At 33.3% G+C, this 27934-nt stretch overlaps 1 long non-coding RNA gene across 5 annotated transcripts in view; it reads right to left on the bottom strand.

Moving 5' to 3' along the window:
* LOC139006642 (uncharacterized) overlaps window positions 1-27934 on the bottom strand; it is a 109571-nt gene that overhangs the window by 45919 nt on the left and 35718 nt on the right. For 2 of the 5 annotated variants that reach the window (XR_011470781.1, XR_011470779.1), the window contains exons 2-5: window positions 22329-22423; window positions 13769-13834; window positions 6992-7073; window positions 3160-3236 (exon numbers count right to left, since the gene is read on the bottom strand). This is a non-coding gene — a long non-coding RNA (uncharacterized lncRNA). The remainder of the gene's footprint in view (window positions 1-3159; window positions 3237-6991; window positions 7074-13768; window positions 13835-22328; window positions 22424-27934) is intronic. The other 3 variants (XR_011470783.1, XR_011470782.1, XR_011470780.1) reach the window with 2 other exon arrangements.

Here is a 27934-nt window from a genome sequence, read left to right on the forward strand (position 1 = left end):
CATCGATGAGAGAGAAACACCGATCAGCTGCCTCCTGCACATCTCCTACTGGGGATGTGCCCGCAACCCAGGTACATGCCCTTGACCGGAATCGAACCTGGGACCTTTCAGTCCGCAGGCCTACGCTCTATCCACTGAGCCAAACCGGTTTTGGCTATATTGAGTAAGTTTGAATAGTACTACTTATCACAATATATTATTTTTTGCTCTCCAGCCTGTTTTCTCCTCTATTCCAGGAACTTATTCCATGTGGTTTGAGCAGGCCTGACCATCGCCACCACTAGGTAGGCGCGATTTAGACCAGCCAATCAGAGTACTCCATTTATACTCCACCCCTCCCCCCCGACCATGGTGATTGGTTCAGGAATGGACATCGTAGAAACAAGCCAATGAGAGCCTTCCCTGAGACCTCTTTGCCAGAATTATTCAGACAGTATGCCATTTAACATGTTATTTAATCAGCTTTTAATTGTTAGACACTTAAAATAACTCTTCCAATCTTTTATTATAAACATTATAATAAACACATGGACTATTTCTTAAGAGTATATTTATTAACTGTTTTTACAATATTAGAAAAGGGAAATAATTATTCTAATGTGCTAAAATCCTAAAAATATATTATGGCTATTCCACATTCTTATGTGATTGATATATAGTTTTTCATATAACAGAAAATAATCAACTATACCACTTGTCAGCATAGAACTAATATCTGAACTTTGGGACCTAATATTTAGGCTGATGTTTCGAAGTTCTGGATATCTTAGTCAACCTGCTTTTTCTTCATTTTGTTTCTTAAAATTAAAATTTTTGTTCATATTACTAATACATTTTAAAGGTTAATATGTATGAATAAATGAGGTGCAATTAATGATAAAGGTGTTATGTTCCTCAGGTGTGTTAAGTCAGAGAATAAGGTTAAGAACTAGGGATATAAATTGTTCATACCATCAGGAGGAGGAATAATGCCAGACTATTAAAGTCAGGAAATAGCAAACAGAAATTACTGAAAAGCAAAGAGATAGAAAAATGCATGTATCAGGACTAGTTCACTTGAAGAAATATGGAAAAACTTTAGAAAACACTGGGGCAAGATCATGAGGTACAAGCTAAAAAATTTGAATTTCATTCAATAAAAAGCAGTGTTTTAGGAAGGTTAAGTTAATGGGATATACTGTAGCAGATGATGAAACAATTATAGGCAAAGAATTCCTCAGCTAAAATGCTGCAAAATAAGAATAAGCAAGAAATAACGAAGTACTTAACTATGGTAGCAATTCTAAGAATGGTGTCAAAGACAATGTTTGGGTAAATGACAAACATGAACAAGTTCAGTGTGTTCCTTGGAGCCATTAGCTTTGACTAACCTGGTCAAGTGGAAAACAATTTCAGAGTCATCAAAGCACAATTTGCAAAAACTTGATCATCACACATATATCTATTAACCAAACAAACACTTTTTATACTCTAAATGGTCTCAAATGGAGGTTATTAACCTTGAGTCTGATTCATAAAACTATTATGTTATATTTACAAAGGTCAAATAGGCTTAGAGGAAACCAACTGAATGAAAAATTAAATTTGTAGATTAAGCTAAAAGCTTAAGCAGTCATAACATGGGCCCCCTATAAAGTCTTTGATCCTATGAGCTACGATTCTCCCTCTTGTATAATTGATCATAGCCTCCCAGACCTCCTTGCTATACCAGAAATGTCTTTGTAGTTGCTATGTCATCTACCTGAAAGCCTCTTCTCCCAGATACCTAATGGTGTGCTCCCTTATGGTTTATGTCTTTGTTCAAATGTCATCTCTGTGAAGCATTTTCTCATCATACTATTTAAAAATATGCCTCTCCTGCTTTCCAAACACCTTCATGCCATCCCTCCCACAGCCCTTGATTTATTTTTCCCCATAGAATTTATCACCATCTGACATGCCACTACGGTACCTATTAATTTTGTGTACTCTGTTACTCACACCTCACTCCCAAGATTGTAAGCTCCATGAAGGTTGGAATTTGTTTTTTCAGTGCTGATCCCCAGTACCTACATAATGTAAGTAAATTTGTACCTTACTTTCTATATATAAATGTTTCAAATCTATTTTTTTAAGTTCTTTTAAAAATATATTTTATTGATTTTTTACAGAGAGGAAGGGAGAGGGATAGAGTTAGAAACATCGATGAGAGAGAAACAACGATCAGTTGCCTCCTGCACACCCGCTACTGGGGATGTGCCCGCAACCAAGGTACATGCCCTTGACCGGAATTGAACCTGGGACCCTTCAGTCCACAGGCCGATGCTCTGTCCACTGAGCCAAACCGGTTAGGGCTCAAATTTATTTTTAATGTTCCTTGTTCAACATTAGCATTTTCACACTGCCAGAAAATACAAATATGAAAATCTGTACACACTATGTTAAAACTTACAAATTCTCTTAAGAAGTGATGTACTTAAACTTTCTAAATGTATACTACCAAACAACAAATATTCTACCTTCATTGCTTCAGGCTAAAATGATATTTTAAACTGTTCACATGGAAACAAAAAAAATTACTTTATAGTTTACTATTTATCATATGAATTAAGTCCAGACAAAAAAGTTTTAGTAGTACTATAAGAACTTATATCCTTGAAATGTTACTTTCATATATAAAAGCATTCCCAAAGATTATAAAATAATGAGATACAGAAGGAAACAATCTCTGGGGTGATTTAAAATTTCTACCACTTCCTAAAGATACTCTTTAATAGAATAATCCATGCTAAGTGGTTAAGTTATAAAACAAAGATATATAGAATACCTTTAATTACAAGTTAACTAAATTGACGAACATTTAGTGTAAAAGTGGCTTAAAATTTTTTCCTCAACACAACTTCTCAAACAAAATCTAACCCTATAGCATAAGATAAATATAAATAATGACAAGATTCTACAGGCAGTTTACATTTTTTTCAAAACATAAAAGTCCAATCATATGAAAATAATAACTATCAGATTATTCAAAATCCCACTGAATTAAGGGGAGCTGTGCTCATTAATATGCTAATCTAAGTTAATTACTCATGTTGCATGTGTTAATCAAGAAATAGACCCAAATAGAAATTATGAATGAATTTAATTTCAGTATAATTAAGACAAAAAACAGCAACTAACTTGTCACCTTGCACGGAAATTTTACAGAAGAGGTTTAAATTCATTTATTTGCCAACATTTTCTTCATAGCATATAGCCTAAAAAAAAGACATTAGAAATTCATGAGTTATATTTTATAAATAAACATGGTAAGAACATAAACTCTTAAATTTCTGGTGGAGGAATTAATTCTTCATTAAAGAGCTCAAGTTAAACAGAAACTGTTTTATTCTAAACTGTAAAATCTCCTTGATAGAAGTTAAGAAAATAAGATTTTTTTAAAGCTGGAAATGTATGATGGTCTCATTTCTTTTCCCAGATATACAAAGTAATATATCTAAACACTTACTAGAACCAAATCTCTCTCAAAAGTTTAGGACATTAATTTTTCTCCCTTTTGTCAATACTCAAATGAGAAACAATATTTAGAATAAAACTTTTTCCATAAATAAGGGATAGTAATATCCACCTGCAAAAGGGAAAAAAAATTGAATTAGAATGTCAACTTCTAAATACATATATATATATTGCTTTAGAGATCACAGTTTATGAAAGTATAGTCTTGCTAATCCAATTGTACCTAAGATGGGCTCGTATCAGTTGTAATACTTAGTTGCTTAAAACACCTATAATTCTGTAACAACCAAAGAATATATAAATGAAGAAAATCAACTTAAACATGAAATTTAGTCTATGGCCAAATTTTCAAATCTATCACATATCAACATGTGTAATTTTAAGAGATTCTCATTTGAATATAGGATGCAAACTGAATTGTTGAATATTCCTCTTCTTGTCTCCTGGATACTTGCCTGTAGCACTCTGAGTTAGCACCAAACTCAATCTATACTCTAAATAACATTTAAGATGATCAAAGCTGGAATTATTTGGCATCAACTTAAAAAAGAAAAACCTGAATAAAAAAGACTAGGATTTTTTTCCAAAGAAGATGGGGAAAATGAAAAAAAATATACACTCGTATGTAACTATTTCTTCCTTGCAAAATAAATAGCCAAATTAAGATTAACATTTTATTTTACTATTTGTTCTGTTTCAAAATTACACAAAGATGGAATTATATTAACTTTTACAAATAAAACTTCCAGTCCTGTTGAGTTACCTGTTTCATCAGGTACTGACAGGCTATTTCCTCTTCTATAATAAAAGACTGGAAAGAAACTGCATAGCTACAACAAATTTCAATGCAATAATGTCTTACTCTCCCAATATTTCAAATTTTTTAAAATCTATTATCAGGATTAAAACAAGAAAGTTTTCTTTTAGCTATAATAGCCCCAAATAGACCTTCTTCACACCTGTAGCACCTAGATAGAAATATTCACCTAGTAAATGTAAAATCCAAGTTTTCTCTGTCATTTAGAAGGCAGATTAGAATAAATATAATTTCGTAAAATTTGACTCCAAATTCATTTAGAAAAACAAAAAGAAAGCAAAAAAAGAAATCTAACTCCTGGGGTGTTCTGGAAAATATTAGACAAACTATGTAATTCATTCAGTAACTATTTCTAAGCATCTATGTGTTAGACGCTGGAATATTTTTAGTGAAACCAAAAACTATCATATATTTGTACAATCTTTCATAAAATGGTTGAAATGAAGTAAAGGAAACAGGTTAAGAGCTTGATGAATGATTTATGAAAGCACCAAGCAATATTATTTCAATGTGACAGCTGGCATTTAATTCTAACAATATGGTGTATTGCTTCCTTGAGAAAAAAAATTGCTGGAAAAAAGTGAGGTTGTTCTAAAAAATGTCTTATATAATATTTACCTTCAAATTAGAATTTAAACAAAAGATACTTGAATACAATTCCTCAAATTACATCTAATATACTTTCAGGGCTTCCAAAATTGACAATTAAAATTGGAAATTATTCATTAAGAACTTCTTTTATTTTGTATATTTCCTGCTTGGTTATATAGAAAAGGGTAAGATATTCCTGGCAGGAAATAAAACCAGAAGTATGGCACACTACACAAACACACTTGTCTCATCCTGAACATCAAGTTTTAGTTGAATGACTTAATGAAACTCCAACAAATAAAAAATAAAAGGTAAAGAAAACATATTCCTTTAAATTTTAATTAAAATGTTTTACTGTGTTTGCATCTATAAAATTAATTTTTGGTGTTACTATGAAGTTAAATTTTGGGATAAAAAAGCAAACAAGGCATATATATATATATATATACACACACACACACACACACACGTATATACGTATGTGTACACACATACACACACACACACACAGTTTGTTTTTTTGTTAATCCTCAGACGAGGATATTTTTTTCCATTGTTTTTTCAGAGAGAGACTGGAAGGGAGGGAGGGAGAGAGAAAGAGAGAGAAAACATCAATGTGAGAGAGACACATTGACTGGTTGCCTCTTGCATGTCCTGACCAAGGGCCAGGAGCCAACTATCACCCAGGTTAAGTGCCCTAGACTGGGAATTGAAACCTCGTTGAGATGGCCGACGCTCTAACCACTGGGAACACTGGCCAGGGCAAGATGTTCGTTTTTGACTTGTTAAACAAAAATCTTTGGCTATTAAAAAAAAAATTTAATAAGAACAGGAAAAAATATGAGAACATAAAGTCAGACATAGGATCAAGATTCTAATCTGTCATAAATAGCAAATTACTTAATTTACTTAATTTGAGTTGTTTCCTAAATTATCCCAGGAATAGGTTGATCATCTGTAAGATTTTTCCTACCTTGAAAATTATGATTAAGTGCATTTTGAGACTCAGAATTTCAGGAATTTAATTCACATTTCATTATTTTTCCCCTTCCTTATAAGGAAATATTTAGAAACATTATTAAATAGTCTAAGTTCTTTCCAAAATGTGTATGTTATAATGTACATTTAACTGTGAGATAAGTATCTCTCAAGTAATTTCGTTTTACTAGAGAAACAAAGGGAAATGAATATTTGTTTAATCATAAGTAAAAATCTGTATATTTACACTGAATATAAATGTGCATTAAGAAATATTTATTTGATGTATAAGCTCTTTCAATAAACTCTTGATGGCATTCAACACAATTATTAAATTGCAATTATACTATTTTAATATACATAATACATCTGAAAAGTTAGTACTAATTTTTATAGATTATAGAATTATAAACATAACAGGATTATTAATAACACTGAAAATACACTATCAATAAAACAGAAAGTTCATTAGTAATATTAATATATATTAAAATATGACTGTAGAATATGGTCAACCTTACTTCAGCAGCACAGTTAATACTGGAGATAATTTAGAATCTTAACGCCAATATTTACGTGCTGCTAAGGCACTGTTGACATCACTATCATAGGAGTTATGAAGAGTTAAAACAAATACATTTTCTTCAGAAGATCAGATCCTTGTATTTTTGAGGCAGCACAATATGGCCTGCACCTTTTCAAAACCCACAAACCATTATGTGCTGCTACTTTACTCCAAGGTTTTATTTTTTTAAACTCACATTAGCACCTAAAGATACAAAAATATATTTTTTTCTTTTAGGGAAAAAAGAGAATAAAACCATTAAAAATTCCATGTTTATAGATTATTGCATAATTAGTTTCTTAGAAGCTTTTAAGTAGCATAATAATTTATTTCTAAATCAAAAATTTAAGGAAAGCCAACTATGTGCCAAGCACTTTGCTATAGTTAGGAAAACAAAAATGCATAATGTGAGGAAAAGAAAAGTATTTTTCCTATGTCACCTTAATAAGTTAATAGTTAAATATTTAACCAAAATTTTGAATGTATTAAATACTTTGTTATTTTTTTCTTTTATAAAAAGTAAATTCATAAAATTTGGTCTTTACCTTGGTAACAGCATATATTATAAACAGCATTTCATTCCTTGAAGTACACTTTTCATAAGACATCTTCATTAAGTAGGTAAGACTTCATATCAAGACAAAAATAAAAAATGACATGCAAGAGCTCAGTTTCAATAAACTAAAGCTAGCAAAATGAAGCCACATGAAATATTTAATACTAAGTAAAAAGACCCCAAACAAATCAATTTTCTTAAATAATTTATGTTTAAAAACCCAAATATTTTACCCTCAACATTTATCTCCCTACTAAAATAGTCTGTCAAAGTTGAATATCATTTTATATAAGACGTAATTCTAGAATATGAAGCCTTGGAAAGATAAGTTAACTTTGTACCCAGAGATGAGAAATAAAAACAGAAATCCTGTAGCTCTTTATCTTTCTACCCCTTACCTGTTTCCACTCTTCATCAGGCAAGAAAATATTCTCCTAAACATTTTCCACTTATTCAACTTTGGGAATTACATATTTCTCTCACAGGGGTGGGGAACCCTCTTTTCTGCCAAAGGCTATTTGGATATTTATAACATCATTCTTGGGCCACACGAAATTGTCAACTTAAAAATTAGCCTGCTATATATTTTTTTTATTTATTTTTTATTTTAATAATTTTTATTTCTTAAAGTATTACAAAGAGTATTATATATGTCTCCTTTTTTCCCCCCCTTGACATTCCCCCGGCCCCTACCCACGCCCCCCCCCCCCCCGCCCCATGTCTTGTGTCCATTGGTTAATCTTATATGCATGCATATATGTCCTTCAGTTGGTCTCTTAATCCCCCCCCCCACATCCCTCCCCAGGCTTCCCACTGTAGTTTGACATTCTGTTCAATGTTGCTCTGCCTCTGTATCTACCCCTGTTCATCAGTCTATACTGGTCCCCTTTATTTGTCCCAACCTCACTGGAGTAGTCTCAACCTCACCAGGGCCGTCTGAGCCTCACCATGGCCGTTACAGCCTCACCGGGGCCGTCCTGACCTCACCGGGGCCGTTTCAACCTCACCGGAGCAGTTTCAACCTCACGGGGGCAGTCACGACCTCACCAGGACCGTTTCAACCTCACCAGGGCCATCCCGACCTCACCGGGGCCATTTCAACCTCACCGGGGCCGTTTCAACCTCACCGGGGTCGTCCCTACCTCACCGGGGCCATTTCAACCTCACCAGGGTCATCTCTACCTCACGGGGGCCGTTTCAATCTCACCGGGGCCGTCCCTACCTCACCGGGGCCGTTTCAACCTCACCGGAGCCGTCCCCACCTCACCGGGGCCGTTTCAACCTCACCGGGGTCGTCCCTACCACACCAGGGCCGTTTCAACCTCACCGGGCCGTCCCAACCTCACTGGGCCATCCCAACCTCACCAGGGCCGTTTCAACCTCACCGGGGTCGTCCCTACCTCACAGGGGCCATTTCAACCTCACCGGAAGCCTGCTATATTTTGTCAAACATTTAACTAACTCACCCTTAATGCTTTGACAAGGCCAGATCAAATGATTTTGAGGGCTTTATATGTCCTATGGACTGGACATTCCCTACCACTCCTCTAAAAGATAAAATTACCAGGACTTTAGCTCAAATCTTGATAACCTCTTTTATCCCCGTTTTCTCACCATTAAAATAGCTTTGCTAAGGCTACAGTACTTCTACAGAATAACGTGATGTGCACTGAAATTTGTCCATCCCTCCTAATATCTAATTGTTTAGAAAAAGCACAACTGTCATATAGTCCATATTAATTTTCTTGTGAATATTTTCACTATTATTAAAAAACATATGTAGTTAATCTCCTATCTGAGCAACCTGTGTTTCATATGTTACTCTACTCTATTAGTGTCTTACTTTCCCACACAATTTTTAATATGTAGCTAAAATAAATCTGTTTGCAATAACATGAAAATACGTAATACTTATTTGTATTTACCAATTACACTAAGAAACTGACCTTCAGGTTACCCTCTCCCGTCAAACCCACTTTCCAGACAAAAAGGCACACCCTTTCAGACAAAAATGTAAGCATGACAATTTTCAAATATACAAACCATATACATATATATATATATATTTTATTTAACAAATACTTTATTGAACACCTACTATGAGCTAGGCACGGCCCCAGTTGTTACACTAATTGGTACATTAATATACCAGACAAAATCCCTTCCAAAAAATTTAAGATCATTTAGATTGAGACAAAAATCATGAAATAAATAACCGTTCAAGATTATATACTGTTCTTTGAGCCTGCGGCAAGTAGATGTATACATTAAATGATTATTACAAAGTCAAATGAATGATTATTTCAAAATCATGAAAAATGAGTCATTTCAATTCCAATACTTCCTTTTTGCTAAGTCTACTAGTATATATTTTAAACTAAGCCAAGTATACCATACTTGAAATGTGAATACTATAAAATGCAATCAGTTTTTAAAACTTTTTAAAAAAATTCACATTAAGAACGTCATTAATTTTATTTCTTAAAATTGCAGTTAAATATATCTAACATAAATGTTACCATTTTAAAGTTCTATGGCATTAAGACCATTCACATTGCTGTGCAATCATTGCCACCCTCCATTCTCTAGAACCTTTTTATCCATAGCAACTAAAACTATACCCACTAAATACTAACTACCTAGGGAGGGAGAAGAGGTAGAGGAGAAGGAGGGAAAGGGATGGAGAGAGGGAGGAACGGAGAGAGGGAGGAATGGAGGGAGGGAGGAAAACATCAATCGGTTGTCTCCCTGACCAGGAATTGAACTGGAGGCCCTTTGGTGCACGGGAGGATGATGTAACCAAGTGAACCACACTGGCCAAGGCAAAGATTATTGCTTTCTGTGACAATACATATTGTAATTTTATCACCAATGTTTTAATAATCACCCTCATGAGAAGGATGATTTTTTCCCTATTTTTATTTCTACTTTTAACTATCTGAGATAATTAAAAATAACTATTTTCTATTTGAAAGCCTGATAAAAATATTTCCATAAAATACAGAAATTCTTGATTTATTTTAATCAAATGTGAAAATTCTTGATTTAAATTATTAATAAAGTGAAAGATTCTAGTGGAGCAATTCCAGCTAGATAGAGAAGGAGTACCTCTTTACATGGCATAAAAATATTTCTGCTACTTTGTTATTTAGCTATCCTTTATGTGTTACTACATTACTTTAGATTTCTCAAGTATCTTAATTTTACTTTTAATATGGCATCAATACATTTTATAATAGTAATTACTTTCTTCAAGTATGCTTTAAATTCTGCACTTAAACCTCTGGAGCTGGCTATATATAACCATTCTGGGCTGCAGAATGATTATCCTTGCTCAGGACAGTGGAATACTACTTAAATAATGAAATATAGGGTGGGGCAAAAGTAGGTTTACAGTTGTGAGTATGCAAAACCATTTACTTTTGTATTATTTATTAATTATTGTATTTTCCATATGAACAACTGTAAACCTACTTTTGCCCCACCCTGTATTATTATTATTATTCTTTGTTAATCCTCACCGGATATTTTTCCCATTAATTTTTAGATAATGGAAAGGAGGGAGGGAGGGAGTAGGGGAAAGGAGAGAAGGACTAGAGAGAGAGGGGGAGAGAGACACATCAATTGTTTGCCTCCTGCAGGCAGAAGGCACTCCAACCTGGGCTGGGGATCGAGCCTGAAACCCAGGTACATGCCCTTGACTGGGAATCGAACCCTCAACTCTTCGGAGCATGGGTCAACCCTCTAACCACCAAGCCACAATGTCCAGGGCCCTACCCTGTATTATTATACTTGAAGAACATTTTAAATTAGCCACACTTTAATATCTTTAAGCAAAGCCTAAATTATGGGGTCAAACCAAACAGCATGACAATTTCACTGAATATGGTAATTTTTTCATTACCCTATTGAGAAATTGAGAGGTTTATGAAATGTCCAAATATATAAAACTCACGGGTAACAGATTAAAATGTGTTTCGCTTTTTTTTTTTTTACTTGTCTTTTGGGTACAAGTGATTAAATACAAAAAGATTATATTTACTACAGAAGGTACATTTAAAATTCAGTGTGGTGATGAGGCATGCAATGAAATAACATTTTGCTATAATCCAAAAAACCTAGTTTTTGCATTTAAGTTGTATTGTTTCTATACTACCTTGATTTTTTTTTCTGATGGAGAAATTAACAAATGAATGATTATTTGGAAACTGTGAAGTGGATTTCAATTTAGACAATTTATCCCAGAAAAGTCAGGATATTTATATATAAGTCCCTAAATAGAAGATAAACATTCATATTTTTAGGGTATTACATTTTTGATGATTTTACTCTAGATATGAATCAATTATAAATATACCATGATGTCAGCCAAGAAATATAATACAAAAAAGTTGATAAGAACTAATAAATATAGCCAAACCTCGGTTCTTAAACATCTCCCATCTCAAACAACTTGATTCTCAACCAAGTTTTTATGGGGAAAAATGTCTCGGTTGTTGAATGAAACTTTGGTTCTCGATTCCACAATCCTTTCATGCTGATACTACCTGTATGATCAGTCATGAGTCTCTCAGGTGACAAAGGAGAGAGTGCATGAGTGAGTTAGTATACCCCTAAACCTTGTGTTGTAAACATATCAGGAAAATGAAAACAAGGCAAAATTTAATAGCACAGGTCTTGATTTAAATGGGAAATAAACATACAAATGTAATGAACTCTAGTATAATAGGGATTTCACGTTCTAAGCATAAATAAAATAGGTAACATCAACAGATTACTCAAAGCAGTCTTGCCCTTTGTCACTAATTTGTCTGAAATATTTAAGTCTTCAAAGTTATCTCCATGTGAAAACAGGAATAAATTGAATGCAGAATTGAAATAAATTTATGTCCACAAGTAAGCAATCACACTTTTTACCTAGGCTGTCAGTTTTACTTTTCCTGTTATGTTCAATAAATATATAAGAGGCATACACATAATCATACAGAATCACTGACTACTGTCACTATGTGCTATTTTTCTGGGTATTGTTTAATTGGAAACATTACCATTTTAGTACCTTAAAGGGAACTCCAGGCATATTACCTAGAACAAACAACAGAAAAAATTCCAACTATGAAATATTGCAAATGACCTATGTTTAAAAGATACTGCAGAGTAGCCAAGAAAAACTGCTTAGAAATTTATAAAGGAATGAAATGAGGTTAACAACGTTATGTTATGTGTGCTCAAAAATTTTTTAAAAGTTAAATGATACCCATTTCTTTTTGAAGAGTAGACTGCCCTCAGTCTATAGTAAGTGCAATACAAATTGAAAAGACTTCTTTTTCTGAGACTTTAGTTGAAGAAAAGCTGAGCTGGCTTCCAAGGGACCAATTAAGAAACCCAAGCCTGGATTATATAGGATTCTTTGGGGATTTGCAAATGTTTCCATTCTAGTTTTCCAGAGACAAAAATATTGAGGGGAAAAATTTTAAAAAGAAGTAACCTGTGACATTTGGCTACTACTCTTCAAACTGGCTCATTATTAAAAGTTTTAATATTTAATTATTTGTACCCTAAAAACTACTTATCAAATTCAGTGGATGACCACCTATGATCATAATAAGGTCACTCTTCAACACATAGACATTATTTACTGGGTCACTAATGCAATAGCATGAGATAATGTAAAAAAAGCATCTCAAGTATTAGTTTTCGTTTAAACAGGGCCATCCCTCAACATCAAGAACAGAAATAGCTGCACATTACTTTCATTTAGAGATATAAAATTAGCTCAAGAAACATATGGAAATTAATCTTTTTGGTAGAAAATCTCAAATACTTTTAAGGAAATACGTATTTCCTAGATTTGAGAGCTTTTCTAATGGTATAATATTAATTTTAGCTAATGTGTTAGAATTATTCCCTTAGAATTTACTTGTTTCTCAAAAGTTAAATGAATCAGGGTAAAAATCTTTCATATTCCAAGAAAATAGGTGTGCATGTGTATATATAAAAGGAAGGAAAAGGGATTGTCTTCCTGTTTTTCCCACCTCCTGAAGTTTAACAGCTAAATCTAAAGCACTTCACAAAGAAGTATGAAGTGTAACCTAGGGAAATATAAAAATAATAATAATAATTTCTTAAATGGAGAGAATACTTCCAATTTATAAAACTATAAAATAACTGTCAAAGAACCTGAATAATGATGATAAGAAAAGACCATACTTATATGTAAATTCCTTTGAAGGAAAAAGGTGTAAAATTGTGATTCTCAGAGTTAGAGATGCTAGGGCCTAGCTGTAAGATACTTTCCCAAATAGAAAAATTACCTATGGCAATGGCATTATTCTTGCTCTAAAATGGATTAAATAAACACCAAACTTCGCCCAGCCAGTATGGCTCAGTGGTTGATCATCGACCCATGAACCAGGAGGTCACCGTTCAATTCTTGGTCAGGGCACATGCCTGGGTTGTGGGCTCGATTCCCAGTAGGGGTCATGCAGGAGGCAGCCAATTGATGATTCTCTCTCATCACTGATGTTTCTCTCTCTCTCTCTCTCTCTCTCTCTCTCTCTCTCTCCCCCCCTTCCTCTCTCTGAAATCAATAAAAATGAATTAAAAAAACAACAACACAAGAAAACACCAACCTTCAATGTGTAGAGGATAAGGGGACGTTAGTAAGTTGTCATTCTAGGATGGTAAAAAATCAGAAATAAAGCAAAAAATTACATCAAACAGTAACTTTTTAGAGCAATGGTAGGGGGGCCGAGTTAATACTTACAAGGTAAGAACTGATGAACTAAGTACGAGGCTGTTTTATCATGGTCTTCATTTTATCATTATAAACCTAGAAAAAAATAAAAGTGAAGACTTTAAAAATGTGTTCACATTATATGTTATAAAATTAGCAATCGAGGTTGACCGTTTTCTGATCCCTATTAAGCATAGAACAATCACAGATTATAAAACCCAGCACCATTTATATATTTCAGTCCAGAGTTTGTTTGCTTTGGGGTTTTTTGTTGTTGTTGATAATACTCACCCAAGGATATGTTTCCCATTGACTTTTAGAGAGATTAGGAGGGAGGGAGAAGAGAAACATCATGTGAGAGACACATAGATTGGTTGCCTCCTACAGGTGCCCCCATCTGGGTGGGGATGGAACCTGGAACCCCGGGTACCTGCTCTTGGCTGGGAATCGAACCCAGCAACCCTACTGTGTGTGTGTGTGTGTGGGGGGGGGGTGTGTGTGTGGAGGAACAAGGGCATGCCTGGCACTCTAACCCCTGAACACACCAGCCAGGGCTTATCATTCGTTTTTAAAACTCGCTATTCTATTACTAATACCATCTTGAAGTTTAAAGGGCTAATATGTAAGTGCACTTAAAACTCATTCTTCAATGTCTAACTTGAAGCACAATGAGCTTCTGGAGAACATCATAATTAGATATTTTATGATAAATTCAAGATCATACCACAAGATTGACCAACCTCTCTCTCTCACACACATACATACACATACATGTATGCTACTGCAAAAACTAAAAACCACACAGTGCCCAATTTCAATAATTCTATTAAAATACAAAGCTTAAGGTGTTTAAATATGTATAAATAAATGGTTGAAAATCCTATATAATAAAAGCATAGTATGCAAATTGTCCCTTTGACTGGAGTTCTTCCAGGAGTTCGACCAGGGGGTGGGCCAGCCGAGGGAAGGGAGTGAGGTCCTGGCCAGCAGTGGTGGCAGGCGGCTGGGAGAAGGGAGTACCCAGCCGACAGCTGCTAGGGACCCTACCAGTGCACGAATTTCGTTCACTGGGCCTCTAGTAATGTTATAATCTACTAGAGGTCCAATGCACGAAATTTGTGCATGGGGGAGGGGTCCCCTCAGCCCAGCCTGTACCCTCTCCAATCCGGGACCCCTTGGGGGATGTCCAACTGCCGGTTTAGGCCCGATCCCAGACATCCCTCTCACAATCCAGGACCGCTGGCTCCTAACTGCTCACCTGCCTGCCTGATTGCTCCTAAATGCCCCCCCCACCCCCCGCCAGCCTGAGCATCCCTAATTGCCCCTGCCTGCTGGCTTGATCACCCTAACTGCCCCCCCTGCCAGCCTGGTCACCCCCAACTGCCCTCCCCCACCGGCCTGGTCGCCCCCAACTGCCCCCCCTGCTGGCCTTGTCACCCCACGCAGCCTGCTGTTCAGTTGTCCATTTGGTAGTTTCGGTCATGATGGCCCCTGGCTTTTTATATATTAGGATGGCCAAAACAAGAGAAAATATAGTTGTGAAATTGCCTGAATGCAGGAGCAAATGAAAGAGTAATGATAAGAAAAATTTATTTCCATGGTTGCCCTTTACTTATTAAGAGTAGGAAGGATTAAAAGCCAGTATGCAAAAGAAAACATTACATCTTCTCTTTAAAAATAAAAAGATTGAAAAATATCTTGGAAAGGTAAGTTTGTTAAAAGGTTTGACTTCTTTGGGACATATTATAAACTGTTCTTACACCAACTAACAGTTAAGCACTTACTACAAGTCACAGAATAGAAAGAAGAGAATAAACCCATCCATGTTTAATGAAACATTCATTCCAACTGTACATCTTATTGTAGAAGATCTTTGCCAAAAAATAAAAAAGAATAGCACTTTTGTCTCATTAATTTGAAAAACAAACAAAAAAACAAACAAAACCCCAACATTTTAAATCCAAAGAAAAACCAAGAGAATACCAAAATGAATCTCCACATCTTAGCCCTGGCTCTCCAATCCAGCTGTATTTAATTCTAATATTCTGCCATGCTTACTTTGCTTAATTAAATTTTTTAAGAAAGACTACATATATAGTTGAGTCTCATTCCCCTCTCTCCTGATTATAATCCTGAATTTGGTTTTTATTAACTATGCATGCTTTTATATGATTACTATAAATTCAAGTATTTAAAACAACATATATCACTAGAGGCCCGGTGCACAAGAATCGTGCACTTGCGGGTAGAGGGGGTCCCCTCAGCCCAGCCTGTGCCTTCTCGTAGTCCGGGACCCCTCGCTCCTGCACTCGCCAGCCGTGAGCCTGGCTTCTGGCTGAGCAGCGCTCCCATGAGAGCGCACTGACCACCAGGGGGAAGCTCTTGCATTGAGCGTCTGCCCCCTGGTGGTCAGTGCATGTCATAGTGACTGGTTGTTCCACTGTTCGGTCAATTTACATGTTATGCGTTTATTATATAGAACTGTTTTCAAACTTTACATAAATGTTACCATACCATATATATTTTGTATAATGTATTATATATTTTGCAACTTATTTTTATCATTAATCTATAACAATATACACAGTTCTCTTAAATAGCAGTATAACAAAGAGTTCATATGATTATGTCACAATTTATCATTTTCTTTACTTAACATTCAAATTGCTCTCAAAATTTTTCCTATGAAAAGTAAAAGTAAACAAGATTTTTTCACACGTCTTAGTTTATCTAGGACATCTAGGAATGGAATTGTTGTGTTCAAGCCTAAGTATATCTTCAACTTTATTAGAATTTTGTCAAATGCTCCTACAAGCAGCATAAGAAAAGTTCCTCTTTCTGTATTTTCTCCAATAATAAAACTACATTTAACAAAAAGTGCTACTATGCAGATGAAAACTAACAAGATTCTTAAATGATCAATTCATCAAGTGTAGATATACTAAATGTTCCAAAGAAATAGAATAGACTAAAATTTGGCCAAAGATACTTGCACAAAAATAAAGCTCACATAATATAGATTTTCTTCAAATGACTGAAGAAATACCAAGACGTTATAACTACTGTGGAAGAAATTATAAGGTTCATAATTAGTTATTGAACTTAGATACACAATGATCAAAGAGAAAAGAAAGCAGAAAATATAAATGGTTTATTGATGTGAAGAATCCTCCCTCATTTCTTTTTGGGCAGTGCTTCTCGCATGTAGTGCTTCTAAAAACAAAACAAAACAAAACAAAACAAAACAAAAAATTACAGCTTGAAAAAAAAACCCAAATTCCTGAGCCCCAGCTTTAGATTCTGATTCAGCAGGTCTGGAAAATGTTTTTTTCTAGGTTATTCTGGTACAGGTAGTCCACAGACAATTTATACAGTAATTAGTAGTAAAAACAAGGTGTTTTTGATATAAAGGATTATGTAGCTCACTTTTTGGTTAAGGGTCATTTAACACTAATTAATGTTATCTGTAAATTACATCAACATATTAAAGAAAACACTTCAGTATTAGCAAAACATAGTAATCTCAACTTATGGTTGAATATGTTTGTCTTCACAATGTTAAACTAGGTTGTGGGATCACTTATCATTTCAGATAACCAAGCACATACTACAACAAAACTTTTTTGGATAATATTAGGGAACTAATATTCTTAGTTTACTGTAGTTAGTAAAGGAAAACATTAAGAGTGGGAGTGATTAGTTGTGTTTTTAATGAGGACATTCATTACCTTTTTAAAGAAATGCTATTGCAAATGTCAGACTTTAAATTAAGACATTATGCTCACACACTAAAATGTCATTGTAGTTCCCAGGAAGAATGCTACAAATGAAATCAGTACTTTATTAGAAACCCAATATTCACTTCCCTGTAATTACAACCTATTGGAATGATTTAGATAGAAAAGATGAGAAAATGTACAGATATTTAGGTGATACAAACCTGTGCAAATTCAAATTGTGTTAAATTATAAAAACATTCTTTTATACTATTTGAAATTACAAAGTCCTATCTCTGAAAGATTTAGAATAATCTGAATTTTCCAGTTATAAGACATTAACAGTGAGAAAAAGCAAAGACTTATGAGTTTCTATCTGCAGCATGCTTTGTATTAGTTATATACAATACTAAGTAGTATAGAGTGGTATTCTTTTTAGTCATAGTGAAATCAACAATAAGTTGGCCTTGTTTAGATTGGGCTATAGAAAACGAAAATATGGGCCGAAACCGGTTTGGTTCAGTGGAAAACGAAAATATGGGTTTGGAATATGGCCCCAATGTGAAAAAGACACTATGTGGCCACCGTCAACTTTTCTTTCTTCAATATTACCTAACTTATGTTATTAGCAACTAATTATTAATTTTTCCAGTTTACCAGGTTAAAAGTGAAAAACATGAAACACCATACACACTTTCAGACGCAAGACAAGTTTACATTCAAACAGAGGAAATTAACTGAATGAAAATTACATTAAGTAAAACAAGAGTAAATAGTAAAAATAATAAAAGTCTAAAAACTGTAAGTACCTACGGCTCTTTTTATGCTCCTCTGGGAAGAAGACACCTTTTTGTCAATGAATATAATATATAGGGTTACACTGACATGCCCGTCACACCTAGTCTGTAAAAACTGGTGGGTTTAGGCTCTTTTGGCCACCATTATTGCATATATGATGCTATTGTGTACAACAGCTGAGTAAAAGCAGCAATCTCCCAGCTCCTGTTCCCAGCTTATAAGGGACAAGAACAAGGGCTGTGGTGATACTTGTTTATTCACTGTTGCTGCTGCTGAAGCAGCAAACTGAGAAAAGCATATACAACTAATAAGAAAAACAAAATGGTTCAATCCAACCTACCTAGCATGTCTGCTTATATCATTATACAATATACTTATTTAGAAGGAATTTTTTTCTTTAAAAAGCAGGATGGGAAGACAAGACAAAAAGACAAAATTGGTGTTTTGCTTAGAAAGGGCACCTATTAATGTATCTCAGAAAATAATTTAATGACATGTAATGATCTGCAACTTGTAGTTTAGTTGCTCAATTACCAAAATTCTCAGGTTGTCTTTTTACCCAGGTTCAGGGTTAATTCATAAAGAGTATTTTCCATAGCTAGTCTCCTGGAGAATAAGTATCTAAACTTTAATCAAGATATGAACTTGTATTTTGCTTATAAAAAGCTCCAGGCTCCCAGTTAATCACTACCATATGTTTCACATTAGATACCATTAATAAAAACATATTTTTTAGCCCATAAAGTTTACAAAAATCCCAACAACTAAAAAATTTCTACATGTAACTTATCTACTTTAAATGTGTAACACAAAGCTAAAAACTTAGTACATAATATCAATTGATGATGAATAAGAAAAATACACTGTTTTTTCAAATTACCTTTAAATTTAAATGTAACGCTATTTATAAACTTAAAACTTAATATTTAAAAGCAATTCGTACCTTTTAACAACTACGGAAATTTTTTATTCTGAAAAAATATTTTAGAAGTCAGAAAAATTAGGAAACCTATAACATTTTTTATAAATGCTAGAACTAGCTGATACATTTTAAAAAATATTTGGTAAAAAAGGATAGGTTTGCTATTTCTTAAAAGTATATAATACAGTAAAATTTAAAATTCAGATCATAATACTTTGTAAAAAGAAAAAAAACACCCAATCTTTTATTTTTCTCACAATTGAAAACATAATTTTTCTGCTTAGTAGCTCAATAGGAAAAAAATAATAAAAATAAAAATAATTCTGAAGGTCACAGGATAATAAAACTTCTAAATATATGTATTTAATAGAAAGGCTATACAACAAAATACTAACAGCAAAATAAAAGGATTTTTAAAAATTAAAACATTTGCAAACAGTAATAAATAAACTATTAACCAGAAGATTAATCAGTATCAGCAGGTGCTTTTGAAACATACTGCATGTTTCTGTTCCAAGTGACTCTAACCAGGAAAATAGAAAAATAAAAGTAAGCCAAATTATATGTTAATGAAACACCAAAAGTGTGGTTTGTGTTGCTGAGAACTTAAATTCTACTTCAAAATAATGTTTAACAAAAAATTTAAATTTTCACACTAAATATTGCCTTTTGAAAATGCTTATCCGAAAATGTAATTCTGATGCATTAGGTCTTATTTGAAAAAAACAGAAATAGAATTAGGATGAATTTCCTAGTCAAGAAAAAAACCAAACTATACTCACATACAAAACTGCTTCAAACATTTTTTATTAAGAAACATAATTGTATCTACTCTTTAATAAAACCTCTATTAAATAAAGTTGTTATAGCTGACAAGTTACTTAAAATATAAGTTGTCCTTATAAATTAGCATTATATATCAATGACAAATAATGAATAATTTCAAGTCCCTTCATACACATATGTTAAATTACCTCTATTCTAGTTTATCCAAATATTCTCCCACCAGATCCTAAGGATAACTATTTCAATAAAATAGGAACACTGACAGTATAGCTGTATTTTAGAAACAATTAAGAATTTTTCCTTAAAACAAGTGTCATTTAACCCCCAAAAATGCATTTAACAAAAAATACAGATATTTGCACAAGATGTAAGTTTATCACTGGAAAAAAAATAAATTCTTTCTCAAAATTCTGACATAATGAAGTACATATCAAGGCTTAGATACAGATAAGAGGGTTTGCAAATTTACAACAGCCAAAATCCTTACAAAATGTCCTTTAAGGGGCAGTTAAAAGATAACCAATCACACTTTGCAGTATAAAAACTTAATAACATGTCTCCTAAAATAAAATACTACAAATTAAAGTTTCTGATCCTTTATAAGAAGTGACCAAATACAAGAAAACTATTAATATCTGCATTGATTCTTTTAGATGTTAAATTACTTACTAAGTTTAAAATTTGGAACTTTATAAGTCAGTGTATAGAGAGGACAATTTTATGATGCTAAAAATTTGTGTCCAAAGAGTAAGTTTTGACAATTTCAAAGAACACAAATCATAAGCTCTCTAAATTAGGAATAATTCTATGGATTTATGTCCTTATCTATAATATAAATGCAAAAGCTATCTCTCTTCACCCATTTAATTCAATAAGGCTGTGTGTAAAGATATCTGGTTTGAAAGTAATAAATTGAACCTGGATTTTTTCCCCCCAGACATTCAGAAATCATATTTTTTACTTTTCATTATAATTCTCTAACCTGGAAAACAATGGTTAAGTTAAAGGGGAGCAAATTTTCATTTTCTTCCCAATTAAACTCATTTTTCATAACATGCTCAAATCAAAGTTATGAAGACATTCTAATACTATGTATTTATCTCAATCACCTATAGTATAATGACATCAACATCTGAATTTCACCCTTACAGTAAACTAATTTCTATTAAATTTTTAACATTTTAATTAACCTTAACTGTTAATAGATTCACATTCCTGGATTATCTATCTAATATCTACTAATACAGAAACATCCAACATTAGCTTTTTAGTATTTTGATATATATCTCAATGTTCAGAAATTCTTAAACATACATCTGAGAATTTTCTTTAAAAATATTTAATGTGTAAAGATATGTTTACAGATAAAAGTAGTTTTATGACCATGATAATTACACTTTATTCTTAAGACTAAATTACACTTTTCTCGTGGAAAAAAACACACCCCACTTTTGTAATTCCTATATCTTAAGTATATAAAGTAAATATTTTTAGGTGCAAAAACATTTTAAGAAAAATTATAGTACTTTATATTTTAGTAAAGCTCACTTTATGTGGCAAATAGTTTTTAAAAAATCATAGTAATACTGTTCAAGTTCATTTTCATTATACCAGATTACCATTTAGAAATCAAGAATTTTATTAGCTAAGTAGCCAAAATTCTCAACTAAACCCATACAAATCAAAGAAAATAAATATGTTATAAAAGTGGTTCTGTTGTAAAGTTTTCTGGAGGAAAAAACAATAAGTCACTAGAAATTTTGGCATTCTCCCATTTATTTTTAAAGAGTTTGCAACTTCTGATATGAACAATTTAAATATTTTACTTGGAGCACCCATGAGTCAGACACTAGTTTCTACTTAAGAAAGTGGGTTTTTCAGTTTCAACCAAATTGCCACTTTTAGTTAGAATACTACTTGGAATCTTCTAAATGCTTTAAAAATATTCTCATTAATTTTATCTAATTTTATAGGCTCTACTGACCACTAAACCCATCATACAGCCAAGCACCAAATTCCATTTGATTGAAACTTTCTATTTTATACGATGAAAAGTCCAACATTTAATTCTTTTATATATAACACTATAATAACAACCCTAAGAGGAAAAAAAGAAAAATCCCTATATATACTTATTTTTAGACTAAATAAATTCAGTTGGAGTTGGACCTAATACAAGATGATGAGATCGACTATATAAAAAATCTGGAGTTTTAATAAGAGTACTTAACCATGGCTACTTCACAGGATGTATTAATATATCTTTACTGAGTTTTAACTCACCTAAAAGTTCTAGCTTTACCAATTGTGCAACCCAATTATATTGAAAAGATATAAAACTGTATGCTTCTAAAATTCATTAGTATACCTTAATCTCCTAACATGTTCCAGTGCATTATGTGAGTGCTCAATCAAAGAAGTTAGGTTGTTCTCCAGAACTGGCTCTCTCCTTAAGGTCAAAACCTGCAATAAAAATGTCATGTATTATAGCAAGAAGACACTCAACAGATTTCCGCCTCCTGGAGTTCCACATTGGATCCCTGGACAGAGGTAAGGTCTTCAAAATGACCTCAATCTTGCGTATGTTAGAAAACACACACTAACTTGAAAATAATGTTATTTAAATAGAAATAACTTGATTAGAAACATCTGTGATATGCTTTATCATTTGAAGCCTCTTCAAATCAGATTAATATGTTTCTGCTTTCATTTCTCTTTAGGGCATTCATTTTCAAAGCAGTGTAGGGGGGGAGGGTGTGTAAGTAGGTGTTAGAGAACTGGTAAAGGGAACTCACAAGGAAAATATCAGAGATACATTTTGTCTGTGCTTCTGAAACTTACAAAACCCAGTTTAAAAAAATACTTAAGGGATGGAGAGGAACTTTTCACTACCTTTCTCCCCAAATTATCAAACTTTTAATGATTATAGAAATTACCATTATTTTCAACTTTTACCTTTTGCCATACCTGAGTGAACATTAATATTGACATTTCCAAATATTTTAAGACATTACAATTCTAACAGAACAAAATTTAGAACTTACTCTCTAAGCAAATTAAAATATAAGTAATAAACAGATGAATATTGGGCCAATGCTTTTTTTAATGTTCCTAGCAGACATGGTGTAACCAAATGTATATGTGGCTTTTTGATTTGTTTCACCCATATTTTGACTTAGTGGCAATCAACTATATAAAAATATTAAATTGCTAAATTACCAAAGATTAATAATGTACTATAAGTGAACCAAAAAGCTCTGAGTTATCCATATTTATTTAAAAATAGCTTAGGAAAAGAAATAAAAACCAAGTAAATTTTTACTTCTTTGGTGCCAAATATTTGATTATTTAATGGCAAAAACCACACACACATAACCCACAAACACCAATTAAATACCATGATATTTTAAAAAATTAAAATCATTACAATAGTCTTCCTCAAAGATATAGACAAAGTTTTCTATATTTGAGCACTCTAAAAATTAAGGTAGCCTAGCTTTAAAAATCACAAAAGAAATGTAGTTGATACCAATATGTATTCCATGCCAAAAGTTAAGTTTTTACATAGTAGGAAAACAAAATATACTAGATAATAAAGAACAAAGGAAGTACAAAGACAAGACAAATATTAAACCAAATGATTAAAAAGATGTAAAAAACCTTTAAATAATGAAACTCAAATCTCAAATCTATTACAAAATAGTTTATTATTTATACTTAGAACCCACATCTTTCCAGTGTAAAAATTTTTTAGTAAAATAAGTCAGAATTAAACAAAAGTATGTTAAACTTCTCATAACTTGATAAGAAATATTTAGAATAAAATTTGTATGTATTTAATATCAATTCTAATATTTGAAACTTATCTTTAAAGGAAGACCTTTTAAAGCATCTCGAAGACAGTGAAGAGGGGTGGGGGGAGGGAAGGCAAATGGAGATCATTTCCCCTCCAGAAAGCAGTATTTATGGGAAGGCTTTACAGTCATTTGTATTTGCAAATAATCAGAAAAATATATAAACACATTTAGTAATGTGATATTATAAAACTGATGTTACTCATATTAATAAGACAATCAACTTTAAAGCTCTAACAGTAACTTGTAAAAAATGCAAACAGCTTAATCTCATTTTCAACATTTATTTAAAAGAAAGTGGTAATTGTGGTATTTTATTACCGATTTCCTTTGGTGTTAAGAGAGGGGCTACCAAATTTCAGCAAGTCATAGTTTGAGTTCTTATTACATGCCCAGATTAGTTGCCTGACATATAGTGGTTGTAAGCTTGCTGAATAATAATAATAAAAGAACAAAAATGCATGGATACTCATACTCTAAAATATGATAATTCTTTTTAAGATGTGTTTTCTAGTTATAATCAGATTCATAGCCTGTTTCTTTTAAAAACGGGTTAAAAAGAAATCAATATGGGGATCATTATGCTTCATTAAATAAACAAACAAACAAAAGACAAGAGCCAATTTTAGGCCAGTAATTTGTTAAAATAAAGAGATAATTTTTTGTAGAATAAAATTTCAAAATAGTGTATAAATTTATACTCTGATTTTTTTAATTGGAGAAAGTTTATGTATCATGTAGAACAAATAACTAATATAATCTTCTGGCTATTTTATTTTTGTAAACCAAATCAACTGATCAATATTTCTGGACTACAATATTTTGTTACATTCTGAACTGTTACTACATATCAATAAATAAACAGAAATAAAAATATAGGCAAGTCTCCACAAAACAAAAACCAAAAATGTAGTGTACCAAACATGATAATACAAGGAATCCAGAATATGAAAGTTATTTTGAAATTTTCATCTTTAGCTCTAGTTCATGATAAACATTAAAAGTGATATTAATCTGATTAGAAAAAATACAGTGCTACATACAAACATCTGAGAGTACATTCTATAAATGTACAACTAAGACAGTTGACAGCATTAAAACCAAGTTTAAAACTGTACTTTTATTTGAATTTTTTAAAATAGTAAAGACAAAAATTAAAATCAATGCTAACAGGAAAACTGATACCTTACCTTCTCAAGTTCCCTCTCCCCCCACCAATATGTAAACATAGCTTTAAAAAAAGAGTTGAGCCACTATAGTAACACCTTTACTCACCATTATTTTCCTGTGGTATTATGACTTTTCTAGTCTTTACAGTACAATAAAAATAAATTCAATCACATACATAATATAGTAATCATATGCATCTGTTGGAACTCATGCCTATATGCCCACAAATCTAAAACCAAAATCTTCCTCTTATCTATATCACATAAAAGGGAAAATATTTTTAATGCTGTGAATTTTATTTAGATGCTAGTGTGTTTTCAAGCTTTAAGAGCAGTGTTTTAAATAAAGGAATCCTTCTCTTCCTTAAAAAATATCTTATTAAGCAAGACAATCCTTCACCCATCACCCCCAAAACAAAAACCATAAAGCAAAGTACTAAAAAAAGTATGGTTAAATTTAACCAGCCTGGTGGAATCTGAAAGCCTCTCCCACCCTCAAATTCTCCAAGTTACATAATAATTTGAGTGAAAATTAAAACACAAAAAACAAAACCACAGAAAAAAAACACACAACAAAAGACAACAACCCACTGGTATCATAGGTAAAATTACATTAAAAATAGAAAAGAGGTTGTCTATAATTTCATCAACTCAAATTTAATAAAGGATAATTAGTATTTTCTATGAAATTTTCATGAGATGATTGAAAATAAAACAGCTTTTAAAATAAGGTAATGAACATAGATTCTGTAATTGCAATTCTTGTTATGAAGGCAATATAAAATAGTACCATTTATAAATTCAGTTATTCCACTCTATTAATATAAATTATATTTATAGCCCTGCAGAGACTTATATTTCCTAACAATGCATATTTGATCTAATGTGAGAATACAAACTCTTAAGTTTCAAAATTTCAACTACTACTCATAAAAGGATGCAAATTTCTATTAAATTTAAAAAAACTTTAAAAAGGATTAACAGCTATCTTGTTTATCAGTAAGTTTACAAATTTTCTTTGAAAACCACACCGGACTTTTATCAAGATGCAATTAAACGCAATGACAAGCTGGTAATAAACATAAGTATATAGATGGCTGTCTCAAGCAACGTTAAACAAAAATCAACTTAAAACCAACCAAATAAAACACTTCATACCCACTGTTGTATACAATATTTTCTTCATAGTAAATTTATCAAAGGAATGAAATCATATATACGCACCTGTGCATACTTACCTGTTGTATTGTGTAAATTAAGCAATATAAATTTCCTGTAAATAAAGTTTTAAGCCCGCTACATTGGCTAATTAAATAAAACATTTATTTTAAAGATATGAAAAATTTTAAAAATATATCCAATTTTGTAAAAAATGTGGGAAAACTCTTTCTCAACATTAAGAAAATTAAAGTTTCTTCTTATAAAAATAAAAAAAAACAATTCCCCTGCAATCTGCATCTAATAAATATAGGTAGCTTAAGATGAAGAATTTCTGTCAAAAGAATAAACAATCTTAATGCTTCACTCAGTTTTAACCAATAGAGAACAGGGGCAAATATATAAAAATCTTGCAATTTCTGCCAGCAGAATTACTATTTTGCGAAAATTGTCTCCTCAATTTTACTTTTAATATACATTTCAGAATCACTCGAAGTTCTTTTATGGAAAAAAAATTAAACACCAGCTTTTTTTTCAACTCTCCGTATTAACGTTTTGTAATTATTTCCGTTGTCTAAAAATATAATTTTTCGTAAAGTCGAAAATTATAATCTAGTGTTTAACATTCAAATCCCTCAGTCCGCTCTCTTCCAGCCAATCAGGGGCTAACGAGTCCAGTGTTTTGGGTGCTCCGTTAAACACAATTTGAAAAACATCACATTTCGTTCTCCTGTTCTCCTCGGGAAAAGATTCTAAGTGAAGGCGGCTCCCCCAGTCTTTACAGAAATAAGAAATCACCCATCGTTACATGGGGGGGGGGGGGGGGGGGGAGGGGGGTTCCGCAGGCGGGTCCCCCGAAGCGTTATTCCTCTTGGCCAACAGTTCAATCGCTGTTGCAAAAACCATCTCCTGCGCATTCGTCCCCCAGAGCCGTGCATCCCACTCGCAAACACCGCGCCTGCACGGAGTTAACCTCGGGCGCTTCGCCGCAGAAAAGGCTTCCAGAGCCAATATATTTACAAAGGTCACTACCTATCATGTATTACTTAAAGCCGCCACTGGCTCAAATCATTCGAGCTGTCGAGTAAGAATTGGTAGGAACTGGGAGCTAAGAAAACAACAACAAAAAAGCAATCACTAAAGGGAAAGACAAATAACATCCCTCTCCCCTCCGCCTCAGGGTCAAGAGAGTTCCTAAGAAAAGGGGGGGCGGGGGCGGCAAAATTGCCGCTAAGTTGTCCCGGTAAAGACTTTCCCGAGGAAAACATCAATACTGCTTCACAGATTGCTTTTTTCCTCGCGACATGTTTCAAAGATTGGAGAAGAAAAAGTATTCTAAGAAAAGTGACTTGGAGGCAATCGCAAGACTCAAAGCCCCATCTTTTATCTCACCCAATACCCCCCGTCCCCCCCGAAAGGACAACACCGGGAGAGCCAAAGACAAAGATCCCAGGCAAAAAGCGAAAGTCCAGCACCTTTCCCGGGAGCGGAGAGAACCTCAAAAGCCCTATCTGCCCCGAAGCGCGGCAGCGGGCAGCGCGACCCCCGTCCGGACCGAGGCGCTCGGGGCCGAGGGCGGCAGCGGGAAACTCCCACTCCTGGGGCTCCTCACGTTCCAGCGTCAGAGCGCGACGGGCGCGAGGCACCCGCTACTTCGGGTCCTCAATTCTCCGCCAGCCTGAACTTTCTTGTCACGGGAAGACGGCCGTCAGCAGGCCAGGCAAACTGCAATAAAAGACGGCCCGGTTCCGCCACGGGGGAGGAGGCGCTCGTCCCGCTCCTCCTGTCAAGGA

This window comes from Myotis yumanensis, unplaced genomic scaffold (assembly GCF_028538775.1).
Source record: "Myotis yumanensis isolate MYYU_CA2020_CCGP unplaced genomic scaffold, mMyoYum1.0.hap1 SCAF_3, whole genome shotgun sequence".
In the NCBI taxonomy this organism is placed as follows: Eukaryota; Metazoa; Chordata; class Mammalia; order Chiroptera; family Vespertilionidae; genus Myotis; species Myotis yumanensis.